This window comes from Pangasianodon hypophthalmus, chromosome 10 (genome assembly GCF_027358585.1).
Source record: "Pangasianodon hypophthalmus isolate fPanHyp1 chromosome 10, fPanHyp1.pri, whole genome shotgun sequence".
Lineage (NCBI taxonomy): Eukaryota > Metazoa > Chordata > Actinopteri > Siluriformes > Pangasiidae > Pangasianodon > Pangasianodon hypophthalmus.
The window spans coordinates 9,452,292-9,477,759 of NC_069719.1; the positions used below are offsets into that span (position 1 = coordinate 9,452,292).

The 25,468-nt window shown below is 38.2% G+C and overlaps 1 protein-coding gene across 3 annotated transcripts in view; it reads left to right on the plus strand.

Moving 5' to 3' along the window:
- Positions 1-683: 683 nt before the first annotated feature.
- The window catches only part of myt1lb (myelin transcription factor 1-like, b), a 110,261-nt gene continuing 85,476 nt past the window's right edge, over positions 684-25,468 (plus strand). For 2 of the 3 annotated variants that reach the window (XM_034308316.2, XM_053237480.1), the window contains exon 1: positions 684-2,777. The gene's annotated coding sequence lies outside the window, so the exon portion shown is untranslated. The remainder of the gene's footprint in view (positions 2,778-25,468) is intronic. The other variant, XM_053237479.1, reaches the window with a different exon arrangement.

The following is a 25,468-nucleotide window of genomic DNA, read 5'->3' on the forward strand; positions in this document are numbered from 1 at the left end:
ACTGAAGCTCTTGACCTGTATCTGCATGATTTTATGCATTGTGCTGCTGCCACATGATTGGCTAATTGCATGAATGATTGCACACACGTCTCAGACATACAGTACATCATAGCAGTGAACCTTGGGTTCATCATATGACATTGCTAGTTTTGTTTTAGTGTGCTTTTTAAAATTTGGACATGTATTAATTTCTGTAAAACACTGGTTTCAAAAGTATTACCCCTGCCTGTTACTGTTTGATGAACCCACCCATGTAGAGAATATTTACTTCTGTAATGTTTGATCCACTTGTAAGGATCTTGGACTCCTTCAAGCAGAACATTTGCACAGAAATGCCCTCTTTTAATTTAGACCTTAGGTTTTTAAATAGGGGTCAAGCCTGGAGACCGAGCCAAATCTATTTTGAGGAAAGACTCATCTTCTGCTAAGTCTTAACCTCCTAGTAGAGTCAACAAGAGCTCCTGGACCACTATCTGCAAAAGAGCATCAATGATTCAAGACTATTTTTTTCCCCAAACACTCCAAATGGAGTGCATTGCAAGAATGAAACAAACAAATAAAAAAAACATATTTTTCAATATATCAATTTATTTGGAATTATATTAAATATTAATTGGTGCGGTAAATAATCCTGCTACATATGCTTTACATAGTTCTTTTCCAATTGTTTGGTGAAAAATGTTATTCTGTTCACTATGAGCAATGTTTATACAGTATTCTCTGCCTACTCTCTTGAAGGGTTGACCAAAAAAAATATTACTTTATACATCATATAACGAAGATGGAGGATAAAAATCGCTTTCTGTATAAAACAATTGAGTGAGCAGAGTGGCAAGAAGCAATTCAAACATTACTGATAAAATAAGGCTAACTATTTAGCCTGATAGGTTCGGTTTCACATTAAGCAAGCTTCATCTACTATAATGTAATGTAGCAACAGACCAGAGCAAATCAACCAATGCCAAATATTTTAGCCCGTAATAATTTCTAGTACCTTTAAGGTTTAAGTTTTATTGCTTGATATATAAGACCTCAGCTTCTGTTAAAAAAGACTTTAAAGTTTAATTGTGCTGTGAAGTTTGAACCCATTTGCTTCTATAAAACAACTCATCAGAATGGATCATATTTTAATCCTAGTTAGCATTCTGTATGGAAAATGTCAAGATGTTCTGTATTGGCTGACCTATAATTAATTTATTGAAAATCACTGATGGGATGTTGCATTATCCTGAATCATATCATGCCTGGACGTTGTTGTGTAATTGGTCTCACAAGGTAAACCGTTTAAACAAGCCATTAGAGAGAAATCAGGGCTTCGCACCCAGTAAAGTTGAAGCGACTAGCACTGACAGATCATTGTTTTCATGCCTCCATATGTGCATTGGAAAAGCATAAGGCATAAACCCAAACTGAGGGACATGGACCGTAATGAGCCGTGTTGTGTGCAGAGGGAAGATTTGCTCTCGTCTTTGTTTAGGGACTCATCAGTTTTCTGTAGCAGAGGGAAACGGCCTGGCAGTGTGGACCGGCTGCTTCTTAAGCCCGTTATCTCTCTACTTCACAGCGGCGCTACTTTGGCGGAGTTCAAAGCCCCGAGAGAGGGAGGACATTAATTAGCTGTGGCAGGCTGAGCGCAGTGCCGCTGTTCTGCGTGTTCAGCCGAGGGTTACGCACAGGTTTGAGTTGAGAAGCTACAGCACCCGAGTCTCGCTCTTTCGTGTAGGGTGCATTCGAGATTCCCTGATAGTAGGTTAAATACAGCGGTGCAGAAATGTGCATACACACATACACAGTCAAGAAAGCACGCACATCTCCGCTCCAGAGACCACAGGGCCTGTGGGAGGCACTGATGCCGAGAGCAGACAGTCTGCAGCTCTGTCACACACACAAACACATTTGTACAGAGAGAGAGAGAGAGAGAGAGAGAGAGAGAAGAAGCAGAAGCAGAAGCAGGGGAGAACAATTTCAGTCTAGAACAGAGAGAAGGGAAATCACTTATATACTACCTCCCCATCTCTTGCTTTCCTCCTTTCTTTCACACACACACACACACACACGCACACACACACACATGTGAGATAGCAGTAGACTCTGGACTCGATGCTCTTCCCCAGTCTCTATTTCACCACTCTTCCTTTGTCTCCATGTGTGTGTATGGGTGGAGAGCTGCAGGCTGTGGATGTGAGAGGCATGATGCTGAGGGTAAGCTCCACTCCTCCATCACATGCACACGTTCGACTCTTCAGCAAAGCAACTGCTATGACTCACATATCTCTCTTCTCTCTCTCTTCCTCTCACTCTCCCTCTCCATCCCTCTCTCTGTCTGCTGCTCTCTTCCGTGGCATCGTTTCTGCCGTGGCGGCCCCTATCCTTGCTTTCCCTCGCTCCGCCTCATTGGTGCTGCCCCCATTCCATTTCTTCTCTTTTTTCCCTCTTCCCTCCCTCCCTGTGTTTCTCTCGCTCTCCTTCACTCTCTCTCCTCCGCTCAGCTCCAGGCCCATTGGTTGCCTGCCTTCAACCATTATCTCTCGCTTCCCTCTCCTGACTGTCTCCATCTCTCTGTCTCTCCCTCCTCGCTCCCTGCACGCCCATCAGCTTTCAACTCCTAAAAAAATGATTTGCATTCAGGAGGAGAAAGGAACTTTCCAGCATGCTCTCTAAATGAAATAGTGCGGGCGAGAACGTGTGCGAGAGAAGACGACTCTGGAAGAAAGAGAGGAAGACAATCAGGGGCGACAACAACAAAAAGTTTGAGTGAAGACGCCGTTTCATGACTGGTGGGTCCTTTTAGTTTCTTTTTTGAGTTCTCAGTTCATTGTTTTTTCTTGAATGCACTGCCTTACAGAGAAGATCTAAGATCTCTTGTATATAGTCTAATGTATATAATCCAATTGTTATACAAATGCATAGTATTAGATTCCACTGTTTCTGTCTTTCTTAGCATCTTTGACAGCTATTCACTGTTGTGTTATGCTAGTCTTCCTACACTGCTCACACTTTCCAGCTCATTTTCCGTTTGACGTCTGAGTCTCGTTGTACTCCGTCAACTTTCGTCCCTGTAGGGAGCTGTAGAGAGGAGTGAACTTGGCAGGAGATGCTCTCAGGTCACAGCTCTTTGTGCATTCTCTCCAGAAGCTTCTGTGGGCTCGGTGATGTTTGTGCAGTAGGTCACCACAGCACTGTCATCCGTATGCTTCACTGTGCCACTTATTGGTCCCTGCAGTGCAAACGGGGGCAGATTTTGATTATTCCTTTATTGCTTTGGGAGTTGGCAACATGTCCGTGCACAATGTGGGAGCTTTTGGGAGGGCTGAGGGTAAATAAAACACTTTCGAAAGTAAGCACTGCCTTTAGAAAGAGGAGCAGTTGTCTACGTTGATGCTGACTGATCCAGTTATTGAGGTATATCACAAAGAATTCCCCCCATTTTTTTGATTGTCAAGCTCAAATTTAATAAATATAATATCATTAACATGCTTTTTAATAGTACTTGCAAGTTGTTCTGGTTTCTTTTCTCTGTTTTCCTTAAAATTGCACGTTCGCAGATTTGAGAACATGTCAACTAAGTAAAACGCAGCACAGTGCACACAGCAAGTGATGAATAACTCTGTATAAGTTGCTTATAAGTTTACCAACTTAATCTGCAAGCTCAGATTCAGAACAAATCACGATCCTCTGTAAACTCTAACTTGTGTTCGAGCTTTATCTCCGAACAGAGCTCTCTCTCATATCTGTAACTTAATCTGCAGGATGTAAAGTGAAGTGTTGTAATCTGGCCATGAGACAAAGTGCACTTTAGTGAGTGCTAATGGTTCGTGTAGGGGTAGCGGTAAGCACTTGGTTGCAGTGTGAAAAGGTCCTACGCATGGTTCTGTTATGAGGATGAATTCAAAGGCACAAACTTTCAGCAGGACCACTTTGAGGCAGCAAGAAAGCAGACTGGATGTAGATGTATGAAGAAGTCATCAGTAAAAGGCATACCTTTATATATTTGAATACTATACAGTGTGTTCTGACATACTCACCAGCCACGCTAACAGGAACCTTCATAGGAACTGGGAAGTTGAAGATTGGAAAAATACCAGACAATGTCCGGTTCCACTGAGATTGTACCCACTGTAGCCTCAGACTCTTGTTCTTGGCTGACAGGAGTGGAATCCGTCATGGTCCTCTGCTCTTGTCATTCATCCTCCTCAAGGTTCAGCATGTTGTGTGCTCTGAGATGCTTTTCTGTTCACCACGGTTGTAAAGAGTGGTTATTTGGGTTACCATAACCTTCCTGTCAGCTCAAACCAGTCTGGCCATTCTCCTCTGATGTCTCTCATCAACAAGGCGTTTCCTCACTCAGAACTGTCTTTACTGGATGTTTTTTTGTTTTTCGCACAGTTGTGCGTAAATATCCCAGGAGATCAGCAGTATCTGAAATACTCGAACCAGCCTTGCTGGCACCAACCATGCCATGCTCAAAGTCACTGAGATCCCATTTTTTTCCCCATTCTGATGTTTGATTAAACATTTACTGAAGCGCTTGACCTGTACCTGCATGATTCTTTGCTTTGGATTGAATAATCATATTAATGTGCATGTGTACAGGTATTCCTAATAAAAGTGGATGGTGAGTGTATGTAAAGATGGACTTCTATGATTATGATGGAATATTTATGATTACGCAGTGTTAAGGCAAGACACATCAAACGAATTCTTTTAAAACAATAGATATCATAATCAACCTTTGCAAGTTGATATTTTTAGTTTTTTATGGAACCTTTTTCAGAAATTTACATTCATTTAAGCAAATGAAGATTCGTCTAATTAAATAATTTGTGGACATTTGCATACTTTTTGGATCATGTTAAAATTAAAATGTTTATTTTGCTCTGAAAACACGCAAGAGAAAGACTTTAACAGAACAGTTTAATGGGGAATCATTTCTTTATTGTTTAACCAAGATATACCATGCATTGCTATACATTTTTCAGTATAAAATCTAACATAAGGCCAACAACTATCAAGATTTTGGGAAATTCTCTATAATATCCTTTTAAATGGGAATTTAGATAGACTTGTAAAATTTCTTGAAGACAGTGCTTCTAGAAACTGAGATATTTTGTTATGAATAATGGAAAAAAATGATTGTGAGGAAAAAGTTTTTAAAAAAACAGTGTGCTTTCACTCTGGTTAGTGTGGTTTATAAGGATTTTATAAGGTTTATAAGGTTTTATATGTATCAAGAAAAAGTTTTTTAGGAATATATGGCATGGCGTGGTTGTGGCGAGTAGGTGGAGCTTATAGCCTTCTTCAAAAACAGTGAAATTAACATGTTTCTGCTGAATTATTATTCCTTCCTGTACTGCCTTGTCAAATTACAGGATTTTACAGAGATATATGCAAAAACAAATGCAGGGACATGACAGTCTGATCTCCATTCTCACCATTTGACAATCCTGAATCGTGGGTGAAAAAAGTACATCTACCTGTGTGTAGTGTAGAAAATAACCTGCATCCAGAAACGTGATATAAATAGACTCCATAGCAGCAGTTCTCTGTTCCTCTGTTTGTTAGGAACTTATATTGCACCACAAAATATTATAAAATATTAAAATATTATCAGATATTTAAGACAGATGTTTCAGTTAACAGACATTCTGAGTGCATTAAAGCCATGCTGCCTTTGATTTGAATTAAACTGAGTAGTGAGATGTACAATATGCTTTTCTACAAGTTTTATTTATTAGTGTCATTGTTGCTGATGCACTTTATATGTTTGAATCCTTTTCCAGCCTTTTTTTTTTTTTTTTTTTAATGCTACAGCTCCAACCTAAAGTGTTATCAATTGTGTTTGTGTAAAAATCATACCAGCAGAAAATTGTGCAATTAGCAATCGCAGAGGATTGTTTACGGCGAATGAGTGCAAATCTATTTTATTATAATAGTTCATTATTTAGACGTGACTGGCGGCATGGCTCATTTTTCTGATAGAAAACTGGATTCAACATCCACAATCTGTTAATATAAACTATTTATTTTTTTATTTTGTTGAATTTGTTTATTTATTAATTTATCTAATGGGGCAATTTTAGACCTCATTGAGGAAACTAAATCATCATCTCAATATGGTTGCAAATTCATAAGAATTGGCAAAATTTATTCATGGAAAAATGAATATTTTTTTAATAAAATCTTTTTTCCCATTTTGAATCATTTGCATGAAATCAAACAAAGTCGCTCCAAACAAGCTCTTACAAATTCATGCAAATTATACATTGATCATTGACTTATCTTTGTATGATTTACATACTACATCTGGCAACTAATTCTAGTTTTTCTATAAGAGTCGGAAGATTCAATTGGAAACTCGACCTTATCTATATGTGTAGCTAAACAGATCAGTCTGAGGCGTAAGGACGGACTGCTTCTGGCTGAAATGACAGGTTTATCTCACGCTCTTGTTGAGCATGGGAGAGCGCCTCACACCTGCTGAGTGTGTGTCATGCTGGAGAGACAGAGCAATGTGATTAAATTATGTAGGGATAGCCCTCCGTCGCTGTGACCTGAGTGCCGGAAAAACCCTCCCATCTCAGGTAACACTCAGAGACTGCAGTCATAACACTCTCTGTCAGACTGAGGGAGGAAACACAGGCTTGGCTCAATAACACATTCCTAACTATAGAGGATCTGGTAGTGTTTAATCACAGTCTCATTATATATTGGCATGTATAATAGGTGACTTTTCAAGGTGCACAGAAATGATTTGGGTTCTTGAGGCTCTTTTTGCTTTCTTCTTTGCAAAAATCTTTGCCTTGCCAATTTGCAAGTATCCCTGGCACTAGGGCTGTAGCACTCGAGTCCGGTCTTGGACGCGAGACTGGTTTTGAGAGGTTTTATGTATTGACTTAGACTTGTCTCAGACTTATTGGCATTTGTACTTGGACTTGTCTCCATCTTGGGCATTGGTCGCATTAAACATGGTCTTGATCATGACCAAATATCAGTGGCTTTCAAGTGCACAATAAAACTACTAGATGTAACCCAATTATAAGCCTATGTCTATTGTTCAGAATGATTCTGGAGGATTATTGGTAATTCTCAGGAGAATTGCGAATTTGGTCTGGCATTTATAAAACTGAAGTGAAGTCTTGTCTTCGAAAAGGATTTGATGGTTTTCAGTCTTGATCTTGACTCATCTCGCTTTCATTTGGACTATGGCTAGTCCTGGTCTTGGACTTGACAAGGGTGGTCTACCTGGCACTTTGTGTTCATGACTGTTGCCTAATTGCCTAGCCACTTGAAACCAGGGTATACAAGAGGTTTGAATGGCCAGTCAATTTTGGATATGATTACTGTTCATGTGTCCTGCACTTAAATCCCATCTACAGACAGATGACACATTCACCATTTCATTCAATTTAATTTTATTTGTATAGTGCGTTTAACAATAGATATTGTCATGAAACAGCTTTACAGAAATCTGGATGTAGGTTTAGATCCATAATGGACAAGAAAAACACGACGTTAAGAAGAAACCTTGTGAGGAACTAGACTCAGTATTGAGTTCATGCTCTTCGAATAGTGTGATTATAAATCATTACTTTTTCTATAACTGTACACTATAAAGTCAAGTGTGTTGAAAAGATGTTCAGTATCCGCGTTGAGTAGATATATCACAAAGGCATTTATAGGAAGCATTACACAAATTATGGACTGAAAATGAAATCGCAAATATTATTATCTAACAAAGAAGAAAATGGTAGAATTTGGTAGTGATTTGATTTAGGTATCTTGTAATCTTAAATAACTGAGTGTTTGGTTTCCTGAGTCAAAACACAGTAGAGCGCTTCAAGTCATTAAATCAGTGAAAGGCTGGAAATAAGGGAGGCTCAATCCTCAAACTCAAATGATGGAGTGTCAATATTTACTGTTCCAGTGGGAGGGAGCGGGTTATCCGAGCTCAGGCGCTGATACTTATCGGTTTCCAAGCGTGAAGGCCAGATGAGTGATTGAGTCCACGCTTTCCATGCACAGCCTTAAAACTTCTCCTCTATTCGTTCTTCCTCAACAAAAGAGAGCCGTCCACTTGATGCCACTCTGCGGAGGGAAAACATGATGTATATCCACATGGAGCGGACAATTAAAAATCAATCTGGACTTGGGTGCAGGGCTATAATAGGAAGTGCAGAGAGCGGAGAGGAGGCTGATTAATACCCGCTCTCACCTTGTGCCATAACAAGCCCCCACAGGCATTCGGCTCATGTGCACACACACACACACACACACACACACACATGCACACAGGGCTCACCTGTGTTGGCCGCCACCACATTCCAAATCACACAGTGCCGGGAAACAGTGGGATTTGCATGAGTTATCCGCTCTGTGGTCGTGTGATAGGAAAGTGCTGAAGGGTGAATCACAGCAAGACTTTTACTGGTTTGGTATCCGCAAACACGGCCATGACCAGAGCATTTCTAAAGCTTCTACATTTCTACATTTCTGTATGACCTGAGCATTTCTATAAGTATGACATTCTTCTGATCAGTGTTGCTGCTGATCTTTATTTCCTTGTAAGTGCTTCTACCCCACGCGAAAGGGTCACATGAACTTTACATTTGAATAGTCACATGATTCACGTGTGAACTTTACATGTGCTTTTATTTCATATGAGATTTTTACACACGATTCATTTATTTTCATGCTAATTTTTTGTGTAGGGTACGTGGTTTTATTTATTTTAATTTTACATCATTCATTTATTTTCACAGCTCATGCTTTTGTGATTTTTTTCATATGATTCATATATTTTCGCAAAGTTCATTTTTTTGTGTTTTTTCATATGATTTATTCATTTTCACGTTAAATTTTTGGTGATTTTTCCACATGATTCATTTATTTTCACATTAATTTTTTTGTGATTTTTATACATTTTTTTCGCATTTTTTTCCATATGATTCATTTAGATTTTTACATTTTTTGTCATTTTTACACGATTTGTTTATTTTTTTCACATTCATTTTTGCAGTTTTTCACATTATTCAGTTATATTCACATTTGCGATTTTTTAAATATTATTCATTTATTTTCACTTGATTTTTAAACATGATTTATTTCAACATTTTCAAATGAAGGACGTGATTTTATTCACATGGGATTTTCTCACACGATTCATTAAGGGTATAACATATTGAAATGCACTTTTACATATTTTATAATCACATGTGAAAAAAAAAAGATCAGATGTGAAAATGTAGGTGATTTTTCCGTAAGGGTTGCGAGGTCTTTAGTTATAAAGATTGCTGATCCATTTTAGGCAGTGCTCCTGTGCCTCATTTCAAACTGTGTGGCTGTGTGGAGGATTTTTCACATCCAAAGTTGTTAGCACCGGCTGGGAGCACACAACCCTGGTAAAAAGTCATGTGACCTGCAGCCCCTATTATCACCACATCATGAGCATGGCACGCAGCCATCGGCTTCTCTCCTGCCAGCCTCACACGTACTGACATCTGTCATTAGCACTCAGCTCAGACGCTGGCACCGCCATCTTCATCTACAATTGCAGAAACAGACTTGTCTATTATTTTAGTTCTGCACTCCTTTTTTTCTTTTTACCATCCATCCACACCCTCCAGAGGGGAAGAAGGCACTCGTGAAGCCATAAAGACATCACAGGATTCTTTAGAAATCCTCATTTGAGAGTCCCAGCTGGATTTTTAACCTCCTCCTTTTGGTGTCGATGACATTTGTGGTACGTGTCTCAGCGCGGAAGAAAAAGCAGAAAGAGGGAGATACAAAGTGAAGCGGAGGCAAAAATAATCCTCCCCAAGCAGAGCTGAGAAAAGCAGTGCAATATTGGAAAATGATTACAAAACACACATCCATTATTCATCAGGCACATTGGTGAGGGCGCGTGTCTCTTATTTATGCCTGCTCTTTAAATCAGATTTGTCTGTTTAAATCACTGTAAAATGTTCCGGTCACATTCCTGCAATATTGTCAGAATATTTCACTGCCTAATGGATAATTGATAATGGCAAGTGACACTGGACAGGAGCATGAACATAAGACCACTCGATGCACTTTGCAAAAATCTTGACTTCTTGAACAGACAAAACTAGAGTTGGTGGATATTTTGTGCAAGATGAAATCTATACTTGAATTACATTAGCTACGGTGAAGCAGAAACATACTGCTACGAAACATACTGCTACAAAACATAAACCCGAACACAAATAATAAATACTTAAGAAATCAAAATAGTCAGATGCGTTGTTGGCTGTCTGGATTGATTTGTATGGTATGTTAGGTCTTACAGGGATTGAGGCAAATGTTGCAGAAATTGCAGGTGTTCGATATTACAAAAATAGTTTTATTGTTAAAAAGCTTTTTTGTACTTCGGAGGCATCAAACTGGCTGATATCAATAATAAATGTTATGTTATTTGTGTTCCTTTGTCCAATGAAGGTGAAGCTGTAATATTTTGGATCTAACTCTGAACATTCAGATGAATGAAACATTCCAAACACTGACATATTTCAGACAATTTTAAGTGGAGCACACTTATTGTTGATTGCATGTCTTTTCACCGTGTCAGAACTTTTTTTGTTGCTGGCAGGAACGACTAGGTGCAAACAGGATTACTTTTAGATATTGATTCATTTCTGCTCTTTTCATTTGCCTTTCAGGGAGGTTTGACAGCTGCATTTTGACATTTGTTAAAGTGACTCATTTGCCACCTGGGTGACCGCAATCACAGAGCCTCAATACAGGGATCAGAGCAAACTCATTCACTGCGGTCTCAAAGTCTCAAAAAGGCCTACTTTATACACTTTGGTAAACTAGATGCTTGAATACTGTATAAAGTTGATAACCCAGTGTGTGATGACTAAGTTTATGAAGCATGAGAATAGTCTAGTCAAGAAGTTTGCTTAATTAGACAATAAATGTGTATCCATGGAGAGTGTGTGTATGCGTATGTGTGTGGTTATGTTTCGTACAGGCATCTCAGGTTGCCCTAGATGACCTGCAGTGTCCAGACAGAAAGGTGTAAGCAGGTGCACTGTCATAAGGCCAGCTAATGAATCAGTTTATCGCTTCCCTCCAGGGCAGCAAAGGGCTCATGTTCTGCCCTCTGCCACTGAGTCAGCTCTCCTGACTGTAGACCTGAGCACAGGAACACACAACAAAAACAGAGACATTTGCACCCACCGTGCTTTGGCTGTGCGCTCTGACAGACTCGCAAACACTATCTTCTGTCTGGAGTAGATGGCAGATTGTATAAAAGATTTCATACAGTAACACAATTACCCACACAGAGGAAGTAATCTTATATATACACACAGGGCATTCATACAAAGCAAATATCAAGAACCAAAATAAGCCCAAAGCAGACAGAGAGAGAGGCACAGAGACGAAATAGAGAGCCAAGGGTGCATCGTCAGCGGTTTTTGCAGGAGGAGGGTGAGCCCGCCAGGTGCAGGCCGGAATTGCCCTACTTACAGGAGCTACCGCTGTCCTCCATCACACTCCCACTGCACACTCCACCTCCACTCAGTCAGCCCTTTTGTTTGCCCTGTAGCCCCAAAAGAAATTGAATCCAGCACCACATTGAACAACACTGACATAAAAAATGGTAATAATTCAGCTAGCCTTCATGCATGAAAGTAATTCTTCACAAATGTGATACTACTATTATTAAACTTTCAGCCATTTTGTGTAATTGTATCTAATCTTAGAGATGCTGCTGAGTCGTTTGCATGTTCTGTCCATTCTCTGTGTCCTCTCTGCCCAAAACGAGCTAAAGGTGCTCTCCTGCTCGGCTCTGACCCAGTTATTTTAGCACTGCCCAACGTTTTCTGCTATGTTCAGTTCCAAAATAGCTCAGTACAGCAAAGCGTGGCGAGCTCATTTCCGTCTTGCGTAAGACACTAATCATTCCCCCGCCTGAGTCGAGTGTTGAGAAATTGCACTCTGTGTTAGGAGTTTATGGACAAAAAAATGGCAGCAGTGCAACACAAATAGGTGGTTAATTATGCAAGGAGAGAATTGAGAACCAAATAATTATTGACACAGCACATTTTCAGGGCAAGAAAGCCAGGCTTGGTGTAAAGACTAAATACAGAATCTCCCATTTGTATAGTTTTGACATTATAAGTAATGTTTGCATTTTAGAGCTCATTACTACTTGGCATATGTTTGCAGAAACGCAAAGCCAGATGTGTTAGGAACGGTTACTTTTTGAAGTTTTGAATAACTGTGGAAATTTTTGTGAGGTACTATATAATCATGCCAACATCGTCCTTATGAGCAACTGGAAAACATAGGAGGTTTACATCCTATTAAAGCTTTGGATCTCTTATGTTTTCCACACCATGAATAGATGTTCTTAATGAATATTTCATATAGCTGTCTTCAGCAGACGATGCTTGAACAATACTTCACAATCCCTTTGTTTTTTTTTTTTCCCTTCGCTTATGGCAGTAACACTATCCTTTAAAGCCATTTGTGATTGCAGGTTTTAGTCTTTGTAGTCAGGATTGTGGGGAGACATCCCAAGCCCTCGGCTCTCGGGTGTTGGTGTACGAAGCACGGGGATGACGGGGCACTGGCTGGATCTTTTTAAGCATGAAGGGTGCACAATATATATATATATATATATATATATATATATATATATATATATATATATTTTTTTTTTTTTTTTTTACTTTTTTTTTTTTTTTTTAACCACTAACTCTCTTAAAGTACATGAATAACATGTATATGCAGTGGACCATAGATTATGCTAACAGATTATAACTAGCTATACTAGCTACAGAAATAGGCAACTGAAAAGAAAATATAAGGAAGAAGCTTTTATGTAATCAGAACTGTAATTGTAAAAGTGTTTATTAGCACCATTTTCCCCAATTTCAGCCTTTCATGCTCACTTATCAATCATGGGGAGAAACATCAGAGGGCTGAATGATTGTAAGGAATAAAACACAACAGGGCATGCTGTTAATGGAAAATAATACAGATTTACATGAACAGATTTACTGTTACCACCCTGAAGTTGATCATTTTCCAATAACAGAATGACCTGAAGTGTTTTACTTACTGAGTAAAGTCGCAGTTAATAGTATGAAACGTCCTCAACAGAAGTTAGTTCCTGTTGTCACTTGCTTTATAGCAGCTGTGAACATTTACTTCTCTCGCTTGAAGTTAATAAAACAAAATGGCAGTTAGTCCTGTTACTGAGAAACTAGAAAGTTCGTTGTCCCTAGGACCTTCCCATGGCAGAAAACTTACCAGACTGTTACAATGCACTGGCACTGGAGACTCCTTTTATAAATATTAAATAAATACTGCATGTCCTTATAGAAAACTTCACTATTAATAATTAACATCAACAATTGTACATTTATGTTTTAAAAATTATGTGGTATGTCTGCGATACACGTCCCTGTCAATGAGCCATTAATATAGAAATTATATGTATTAGAACAAGCACATTAATATAAACCTGTAATTTGCCTTGCAGCCAGAACTAATGTCAGATTATCTCTTATAAAATATTTATCAACACCTTTTGGACAATCAGATTCAAGAATTCAACACTGTTGAGAATTCACTGTTACTGTCCTTTGCTACTCACAGAACCTGATACTTGAGACTTTTGTACCAAATGTCTCAGTTTCCCTCCTTGTTCTGCCCCATCACATTTCATATATGACTTGATAAAATGTCTTCAAGTATCTTCAAGTGTCAAGTATTAAGTATCTTCAAGACAACCCAATATTCAATCTGCAGTTTTTATCTTTTAAAATGCTAAATGTATCATAGGCAGTAGACTATGCATTGTGGCCTAGATTAGAGAACACAGTCTTGTTGTACAGAGGCATTTTGTTGACTACCCGTCCTGTACTAATGCATTTTATGGCTGACTGCCCCTGCTGTGACACTGCAGTGGTGGAGGCAGTGGAGGATGTGGTTCCACCCTCTGGTACTGCTGGTGTTGGCTGGCTGTAAGTGTCAATCATGTATGTGCGGCTGTGCTGCTCCACTTTACCCTGCATGGCTTGCGTGACTGCAGGGCCACACCTGTCACGCAGAGTGTGTCTGTCAGATGCTGATACTAAATGACATTCTCTCTCTATGTCTCTCTCTCACTTTGTCTCTCTCTCTCTCTGTCTATATGACTCATAGTCTGGCCTCTACACTGACCTCTTGATGCCTCCACAAGCTCTGCTTGTGAGCTAGGACAGCACGCAACACATTCATACGACAGAGTGCTTTAAAAATACTGTCACGATAACTAAGAGGAAGACTGGCTGGAGTGTTATATCTTCTACCGTAATGGAGTTTCAAGAGTCCATGATCCAGCCATATCCATATGTACAGCATAGTTATATGTGTTTATCTTCCCCATTTGAAGTGCTATACATTTTCAAAAATCTTGACTGAATCTTTTTTAATTTGTAATAAATTAAAAGTAGAAATGGCATGATTCCACTGTTTCTTCACCAATACCAATATAGATACTACAGATATGGGCCAATATTGATACCCATTCAATATTTAGTACTGAAGCAGTTCATGTAAAATGTACAGCTAAAAACATGACTTATATAAAACAGCTGCTTAACAACAGCAGCTTAACAACAGCAGTTGAACTCAAACACAAAAGTCATTTACAATACAAATAAAAAAAGAAATATAATAAAGTATAAAATTGAATTATAATAAAATCAATCCTAACAAAAAATTCTCTTAATGTTATATTTGTTAGAGGATCAGAGTTAATTTATCTTTTTTTCTGATACTTGAGCCACAATTTTTTGCTGGTATTGGCCTGATACAGGTTCTCGGGTGTCAGAGCAGTGCCAGGTTATTTTGCTCAGAAGCCTTACTTGTTACTGTTGCAGGATAAGTGAACATGTTGTGTGTGTGTGTCTGTGTGTGTGTGTCCAAGTCCCAAGTCCTCACCATCTCATCCAGACTCACATGAATAAGCAGAGCTGCTCTGCATGTATAATGAAGCGTTATGTTCTCTGCTGATAATAGACAGAAACAATGTTTTTAAAGGCGAGCAATGAATTCCTGATGAAGTGTGAAAAGACTGATTAAAATGACTGTGATGGCAAGCCACAATCATCTGTCGCTCACTAAGAATGGAGGACGAGAAGGAAAGGGAGCATCCATGGATGCCGTCCATCCTCGCTGAATGGCAATGATGTGTTTGGGCTCTCTCCACTAGCTGTCTCTACAATTGTTATTGGAGGAAACAGAGACACCAGTGCAATGCCTCATACTGTATTGTGGTAGAATACTTATCACTGGCTTCAACACTAGTTATTTGCTTTGCTGATAAAGCAAGTGTTGGGATCTTTCATGTGTGAACAGTGGTGCAGTATTTCATTTTGGTATTGAATAAGAGTAACAGAGTATTTCAACTGGTAGACAGTTTTCTAGATAGGCAGAATTTTGGGGCAGCATTTGTCCCAATTAAAAGGTAGCTGTACTATACTTTTTTGTCACTAGAGTGGTGCCCTCAAGGTTACATGTTTTGTGTCTTTATTGTATATCTTTTACCTGGAAATGTGCATAAAGTGTACCTTTAAAAATCACTCTGAAAGCCACATAAAGGCACAATAGGTGTCCTTAAGGTCCATTTGTATACCTTAAATAGGTCCATTTGTATACCTTAAATAATTTTCTATATGCAAACTACATTCACATTATCACGTAATAGTTATACACCAAAGATATAAAAGGTGCACCCTTGAGGGAACCAACCCAATGACATAGAAATATACCCTTTTCTTAGAGTGAAATGTTGGAATTTTCATTTCAACCTCATGTGAAACTTTTTTTTTTTTTTACTTTGTTGTTAGTTAGTTTTGAATGTCTAGTCTACTGCCTAGGCAATGGTATCAGTGTTGCTTCAGGGACTCTGGATCTAAGTCATAGTGCACTATGAGATCTGTTACTGTTTATTTGTACCCAATGAACAAACGGATACTTCAAATAAAATTGTCTTCATGCCATAGCAGTAGAGCTACTCCAAAACTAAAGGAGTCCTTGGAATCTCCACTACAAACAGTCGGTAGAAGTGAAGATTTAAGGACCTTGGACAGCTCCTCTGAGTCATTGCTCCAAACGGTACACCGTTTCAGTACTAATCTTAGACTGCACTGGTGGCGGTGTTGGTCTGTATTGAGTCAAGAGACAAATATTATGGGCGTATTGCTCACATTCCATGACCAGTTTTATTCTCTTAGCGAAATCTCGGAATCAGCAGTGCAATATTTCTTTGTCGTAGTGCGCCCTGCCAGATGACGCTAACCCCATAAACAAAGACTGATGAGGACTCCCTTGTGCTGTCTTTGTCTCTGGTGGCAGGGCTTTATGTGGCTGGTTGGTGCCAGCCTTCTGCCCCTGATGCCCTATTTACCCTAAGGGTGATCTGGCAGAAACTCAAAGTCTTGGCACCAATCTGCTCGACTCATATTCTCCAGTCGTCTGTCGGAGACTCATAATTGCAGCTCGCTAGTACATTACTGGAAGAGAAAACAAAGAGAGAGACAGATGTGCGTATATGACAATTAACTCCTTCCCTGCTGAAGTGTGACTGGCAGCCTGTGGCATGATTGAAAGAGCTGCCAGTCCCTGTTTTTTGATTTTTGCTATTCTGCCTCCCAGGCATCTAACAGCTAAAAGGGCATACCCTGGGTACACGTACCAATGTGGGGCATGCAAATTCATACGTTTGATGAGAAGGGACATTTTCGAAGCATGGCAACCCACTTCTACATTTGGACAAAGGCAAAAGAGAGAGAGAGAGAGAAACAGGCAGGCAAACAAAGAGCAACACAGATTGCATCTTTAATAGCAGAAGCAGACAGTGGGTTTGACACTGAATATAAGCAAGCTTCCACATTTTCAAAGGCGGCCTTAATGAGCAAAGAGGATCCTCTGAAGGGATTACTGAGGGATGTGGCTCTGTTTTATCTCTCTGCAGGAGTGGGAGAGTAAACACAATAGCCAGGAGACTGTTTTTTTTTGCTGTTGTTGTTTTACAGGGTCATTATACCTTTGGTAAACTATCACTGCTAGTGATTACTGGAGGATTTATACCTAATAACTAGTGACCTCAGAGGAGGATATGCACTCAGATGTGATCTATGTGGAAATCAAAATACAGAATTCAGGGTATGTTGGTTGACAGAGATCCTGGACCAGCTCTCCATGGAACGGAATATTGGAAATCATGGAAACCTTTAACTGTTATTGTACATCTTTTTTTTTTTAAAGTGAATCTGAGGTATCAGGGTAGCCAGTTACTGCCATCTCAGCCAGGACGATTCTCCTCCATTATTATACTCAAATTATCCCCACATGGAATGCTTCCTCTTTCACACATTACACATGATTATGCATAATTTGATAAACCCTATGTCTCATTATAGACACAGTGTATGTGAATTTACCTGCTCCTTTCAGTATGGACAAAAAATCCAGCAGATATTTTATGCCATGGCAATTAAAACACTTGACTACAGCATGTGATTTAGTGAGGGTCGTTTGTCTACAATAGACACATGGAATTTACCCTGTACTTTGCCAGGATCCGTAAAAAGAAAAATAGATAAAATAGAATCAAAAATAGGTTGGGAAAAGGAGCTGTTTTTCCGTGCTGAAGCCTCACAGGAAGCTTCTCAGGGAGAGGAAAATGGGACAGGAAGGGTGTAGGGGAAGATGGGTTGATGGGGGATATCTTTAACTGTATGATAACAAAACTGGTAATAGAAACAATAATAGGAGCCTAGGCACAAAGCAGCAGCATGACAGCATTCCATTCAGCCTGCATCAAAGCTGCCAGGGCATGTGTGTGTGTGTGTGTGTGTGTGTGTGTGTGTGTCTGAGTGTGAGTGTGACTGAAAGAGGGGATGATTGAGATGAGGCGTAATTGAGGCTGAAGCTGTTTTGATGGGGCATCGCAGCCGTTCCCAGGGCTGTTTACTTGGCTAGAGGCACTGCTCCACACACTTGGGCGAGCGAGAGTGGCAAAACTGCGAACTGCAGTGTGCCGGAGAGGTGGGGAGCGCAGACAAACTGGACGTACAGAGCTCTCAATTCGTCCAGCAGATATTACAGCTGCCTAATCAGCACCTCCATAAAGATACCAATGGATTCGGATTTGAACCGGAAGTGGGTGTGGTCTAGACCAGACAGATTTTTTTTGTTTTTGTTGATTTTTTACAAGTGTTTATTATATGCGAACCATGTCACAATGCCCCAGAAACACTGGGAAACACTGGAACAACAACATGCCTGCTAGAAAAAGAAGTAATTTTTCATTCACAAAATTTGTCAAACACAGTTTCATTCAACTCCTGAATGTGTACAGTTCCTCAACCTCAGCTACATCACTCGAGTTTATAGTTGGTCTCTACCAGATGCCATGTGGAACTTTCCGGCATGCTTTCTGTTTAATGTGACTGAGTAAGCTAGGGAGCTATCTTTGTAAGCAACGATATCTTTCCAAAATCAAATCAGAACACTATTAGTTATAGTTGACAATAATAATAATTTATCAGATTTATTTATATAGTAGAAATATGTTTTTTATTTTGTAAGCCATTTAGGTGTTTAGGCCAGGCTACTGAAGCAAACCACAAATGATAAAAAAAAGAACAGAATAGTGCATTTTGTATCTGTATTTGTTTCTGTTTAGAACAGATTCAGACAACTCATATTTGGTTACCTCCTACTATGTGTATATTTTATAGTGTACTGATATTCTGTTTGAGCTTTGCTGAAAGCACATAATCAGAGGATTTAACCTGCGATACATTTAAGACTTATGAGGTATTATCAGGTCGCTATAATGCATTGAATAAATATTCATTAGATGGACAGGAAAATGATATACATAGATTATCACATATAAACCAATGCTGATATTCTAAAAGGACATATTTAGCTACATGGATCATACAAAGCCATGTCTCATGGCTGTTTATATTCTCAGAGATGAACAGTAATATAGTATTAAGCACTGTGGTAGCAATACTAATTGAGTGCCATCAATAAAATCTAAAGCATTAGGATATTCAATGTCCTCAGACAGGTTGATCTGAACTGAGAGTAATATCAGATATGACAGATAAATATGCATGCTATAGAGTGTCTTGATCCAAGATGTGAGACGTGGAGATGTGAGGAGACTTATGCAGACATGAGGAGACATGTGGAGATGTGACTGTTCTACCCTGGAGATGGGAGGAGATGTGTGGAGATGTACGGAGACATGTGGAGACATAAAGAGATGTGTGGAAATATATGGAGATGTGAAGTGATGTGAGGAGGCATATGGAGACTTGTGCTGACATGAGAAGATGTGAGAAGATGTATGGAGACGTATGGAGACATTTGGAGATATGTGGAGATGTGTGGAGACGTGAGGAGACAGGAGACATGTGAGATGGTTCAAGCATTGGATTCCAACCAATGGAAAGGAGGAGTGTGTGTCTGTGATTGTGCATTCTAGTGCATGGGTGTCTGTGGATGTGTGTATAAGTGGGTACAGAAGTGCCAGCTTGTGGGTGTGTGTGTGTGTGTGTGTGTGTGTGTGTGTGTCAGGGAGCCAATAACCATGGAGATGTGGGTTGTCCTGTCTGCTGTTCCACCTTTAGGAAAAACAGCAGGGGAGAGAGAGAGAGAGAGAGAGAGAGAAAGAGAGAGAGCAAGAAAAGAAAGAAAGAAAGGAAGAAAGGTTTTACATGCACACAGCTGTTTTTTATGATTTCCGTTAAGAGACATATGGCTATAATTGTGTAACATGATACATGATGTGATAAGGAGAAATCTGATTTGTAAGCCAGTATATGCAGTCTGTGGTGAACACGTGGTCAGTTTACGGAGTCACGCACACACACACACACACACACAAAACAGGGAGTTTGGAGACAGACGAGTGTTTAACGTGTGTGGTCTTGTGTGTAGGAAGCTATGCTGCAGGGCATGAAGCTTCTTCATACCTCCATCTGCTGACTTCCTCAAGAGTCTGCTTCCCACCTGAGCCCAGTCGCACACACACACACTCACGCACACACACACACACACACACACTTGCAAATGAGCTCTATATCACATGACCAAAAATGCTATGCAGAACAGCAAGCAAGAGATTTAATACCAGCTAATGATGCTTTTCAACAGGCTTACTCGTGCTCTTACTGCGAGGTAGTGATGGTGCCTGGAGTTAAAATTACGTGCTCATTATATTATCCTTACATACTTTTTGGCTGTGCATTTTTTAATGAAATTTAGAAATGTTCTCATGACTGAATTTAGTTTTGTATCCATTTTACATTCTGTGTAATTATCCCCATAGACTGATGCATTAGCCAAAGATAGGACTGTCACATATGTGTCTTTGTGTCTTTGTTTGTCTAGGGTGCTTGCAGGTGGGCTTGATGCCCATCTAATTCACTAACTCTGAGAATAGGCATGATGCCCATCTGTCTGAGATGCTCAGTCTGTTTATGAGCCCAAACCGATGCTGTTCTACCATCACACCTCTTTAGATGCCAGCCTGTGTTTAACACCTTCACAGATTTTTGCGCTCAGTGAGTTTTTTTATTGACCGCAGGAGGTGCACTTAAATCTCGTAAATGCTTTCTTCAGTCTCCTTTTTAAGTGCCATTTTAGCATTTGCACTAAAGGTAGATGCGCTACTGCGCATCACTGAAAAATAATTTATATCTAATAGGAGATTGAATTTTTAATGACTATACAAACCTCAGTGTCAATGTTACATTAATGTTACATGTCGCATTAGTACATGAATATATACTTTAAATTAAAAAGCACCAAGCAAATTTTCTCTGCTTTTTATAAGAAGTATTACTCTGTGGTGACCAGTTTGACAAAAATCATTATTGAGACAAAACAAGTATAAAAAAGCAAAACAAAGCAAAGCAAAACATAACAAAACAAAGAAAAAACAAAACAAAGTAAAGCGAAACAAAACAAAATAAGAAAAAGCAAAACAAAACAAAGCAAAGCAAAGCAAAACATAACAAAACAAAGTAATGCGAAACAAAACAAAATAAGAAAAAGCAAAACAAAACAAAGCAAAGCAAAGCAAAACAAAACAAAGGAAAAACAAACCGAAACAAAACAAGGAAAAGCAAAACAATAATAATGTAAAGCAAAACAAAACAAAACAAAGGAATAACAAAACAAAACAAAGGACTAACAAAGCAAAACAAAACAAGGCAAAGCAAAACAAGGCAAAGCAAAATGATGAAAAAACAAAAAAAAGCAAAGAGAAACAAAATGAAACAAGGAAAAGCAAAACAAAGGAAAAACAAAGTGAAACAAAACAAAACAAGGTAAAGCAAAAACATAAATACAATAAAATAAAACAGACAAACCAAACCTAACAAAATGAAACAAAACAAAAAAGCAAAACTAAACAAAAAAGCAAAACAAAGTAAACAAAACAAACAAAAAACATTTGCACTAAGTCTATGATATTTTAATGGGAGGTTACCAGGTCTAATGCAAAACACTTTAAAGCATTTCTTCTGCATTTAATGTACTAGGAAAAAGTATTTCCTAACAGAATTTTTATCTCTTTTTTGAGTGACTGAGTAACAGGCACATTTGTGTGTAAGATGCACCATGAAGTTCTAACCTGGAGTTCTAGGTCTTGGACAGGTGGGTTTATATGTTATATGTTTGTTTATATGTTCAGGATAGAAGCTTGGCGCACCTATATTTGTAAATAAAGCTTTAATTATATGTGACTTTGGTTAAATCTGACCTATTTATATAAGTTTAGCTATAAATTATAGTTCCCATAACTACCTGCAGGTGTGGCTGTAAAACGTTGCAAGTTTCTACCTGATTTTAACCCTTATTAAACTTTATTAAATATATATATATATATATATATATATATATATATATATATATATATATATATATATCGCACTTCCATAAATATATCTATATGCCTACGTGATACCATTAATATCAGTGAAAACAAATAATTGGGGGGAAAAAACTACTGTTCCATTGTTTCTTTCTCCTGTTAATTTTATTTTACAAAAAGAATATCACAGACATCAGAGACACGAGCATCTCTAATACAATGGAATGTCAGTGAAACTGCTTTTCCCCTACTTGTTCAATTTCCTTGGGTAGTGGATTACTGTAGACTCCTGAATGTGTTACTTTTATTGGCTCACTGCTGCAACACTTGCATAAATTAGTGGTATGTTTAATGCAAATTAGATGCATATGAGGGTAAATTGGGGTGTGTCGTATGCATTTGACATAAATAAAGGATTAGTGAATGAGAGCTTAGACCCATGCAGCTGAAGCTGATTCATAAGTTATGCTCCAATCACAGCTCTAACGATGTTTCTTGAATCAGGTACATATTCGTGTAGTCATTCCAGGTGTTCAAATCTCTGCTCGATTCTACATTATTTTGATAAATAACGACCATTATAGTATATACATTCAACCTGCAATATCATTTGGTCAAAATCTCCACCTGTATGTCAATTTGCATAGTCCTTCTATGTTGAATAAAATGTTGATAACTGCATAGACAAGCTATATACAATATGCTTCTTCATTTTAATTCATGTTTATTCTTAAACAGTTGATTAATGTTTCTGTTTCTAGCAGCAGTGCTGGTGAACGTAATCTGTTTCTTACAAAAATTTCCACATGCCATTCAATCACAGCAGATTAAGAAACCAGTCATCTCATCCAGACATCCCTTCTTTCTCTCTTAGGAGGGACAAATGTATCTGCTGGCACCAGGTAGTCCCTAATGCTTTTGGCTCTGCTATGTGAGAACAAAAGTGTTTTACCCATTAATTCACACCAACCTTTCATAATGACTGCTTTTTTTCTCACTACTGGGTGGACAGTTGTTGTTGAGAGAAGAGAGGAAGGTATGTTAGGGTCATTATGGGAAATTTGGCAAGTTACATTTTTTGAAATGCAAAAAAAAAAGTTTTTGTCAACTTTTTATTCAAAAATAGGATTGTGGAACATTAGGAATCTATATCATTTGGGATATATTACACTTTTTGTCACATAAGCCATGCATTTTGTTAGTGTTTTACTGCCATTCACACAATTATGAGATATTAAATACAATGTATTTACATGCAGTTTTTTAAATACAGTCTATTAAATACATAATTATGTGCACTTTTACACAAGTAATCAAATTATGTTGAATATCTTAATATGTTGTTTTCCTTTGATTTCCTCATTATTTTACAATATACAGTTAACATCTACCTACACACTTTTTTCATCCTATTTCGTGTTTTTTTAATGACATTATTACCAAAAATTTTTCAATAACAAAGTTGACATAAAAGTAACAGAACTGACAATGTTCAGGATGATACATGTAATCATGTATATACAACAGATTTTTACATGTAAGATATGATTAACTGACCTTTATGTTATTTTAATTTTCTTTAAATGCAAGACTTGGATTATTTACATGGACTATATTTACACAAATGCTTTTTCTAATTATAATAATCTTTATTACATCAAACTGTCAATGCTGCTACCGTACATATCAACCTCTTTCCTTACTAAGTACCAGAGTTGACATTAACAGGCTTGACATTTCCAGACTATGTCAGCCAAAATGCCTCATGCACTGAAAGACATGGTATAGCTACTATCAAGGTTTACATGCATTTTAAGGAAAAAAACCCTGCAAGATGTGTGAAATCTTTCTATATTTTCCAAAATATAGGTAGCATGGGTGTAGGATTGTTACCAGTGGTTATGCACTGTAAAAGATTATAAATAAGGCAAGAACTTGCTCTTCTCTCTACAGTTGAATTTCTAAAACCACAAGATTTAAAGAATGAGTACAATATTTTAAAGGGGAGCTTTCATCAAAGTAACAGAGTTGATAGCAAATGTAAGGACATACCTATTTTTTAAAAATTATTTTTCATGGTAAATAATCATATATGATCACATCCGACATGAAATAACCAGGGCAAGTATGATGACATAGTAACTATTGAGTTTTATATTATTCATAGATAACATTTATTACATTTTACATCATTCGTTATTACTTTTTCTTCTATGAGCCTTTGGATGGACATCCTTGGGGACACTAAAATATAGCTTGTGTACAGTATTTGAGGCAGTTTTAAACTTTTTTGGGGGGGTATATCAAAGTTTGCTGTAGATAATGACTCTGCAATAATGACCCATTTTATCTTCAATTACACTTTAACTTGTATTGACTATAAGGCATCACTGAGACAAGTTTTAGACCCTTTCTCCTGAAATTGCTTAAACTTCTCACATTTTGTAAATCACAAATTTAAATTTTTAAAGCAAAAATACATTTACTCCTGTGGTAATATGGTATATGGTATATCTTGCATTTGGCTTTGCTTCATAATATTTTCAAAAGATATGCTCATATGCTAATACTGTTTATATAAAGAGGGGAGATTTCATTACTTTACTTTCACACAGGCTACTCTGCTGAAGCAATGTGATGAACACTTGAAATGCACCCAAGAAAGAATATGTCAGAGCTTCTTAAATGAAATTAGATGAAATATGTTATGATGCACAAACAACTGTCATATATAATTTATTTAATGTTTTATTTGTACTTTGAAATGTAGAAATGTATGGTTAATGTATGGTTTTAAACATTTTACATGCAGGTTTCACTCTGTAGTTACCCACCTGTCACAACTGTGACCACAAACATTATAAATGAACTAAATAAAATAAACTAAACTGGACACTATCTTTTCCAAAACTGCTTTCCAAAAATGGGATTAAATAAGGAAATTAGAAGATAAATGTAAATATGTCAAAGTGCTAAGCTGTGCTATTTCCATGGAAGTCCATACGAACTACAATATTATGAATATATATTATGTCAAATATTTAAGCCCTTTACATATTCATCTCTTAGCGTACTATAGAATTTTACTACAAAATATACTTTGTAATCAAATGACTCTGGTTGTGGTATATGCTCTTGGTAAATGACACTTTGCAATCAATACCAGGCCAAGGTTTACAAGCTGTATAAACAATGCTTTGTGTCTGGTTGTTGTGTGCCCCGTGTATCTGTGCCCTGCTCTGTGGGGGCAGACAGCCTGCAGGCTTTAGTGGGCGCACTAGATGCCATGTCTGCACACTGGGTCATTGATATTCTGTGAGGCATCTTGCTGGAGCTGCAGAAGCAGCAGCAATCTGGCTCCCTACAGCCTGACCCAGCCAAGCACACACAGAACAATAGAGCTCATCACAGGGCCATTACCAGCAGGACGTAGTTATATACCGACAAACACGCACACACACACACACATACACACACAGACACGGGGACCACATGCACACACCTCACCGAAGCAATCACACACTAGCACATGCTATAACAAATAACATG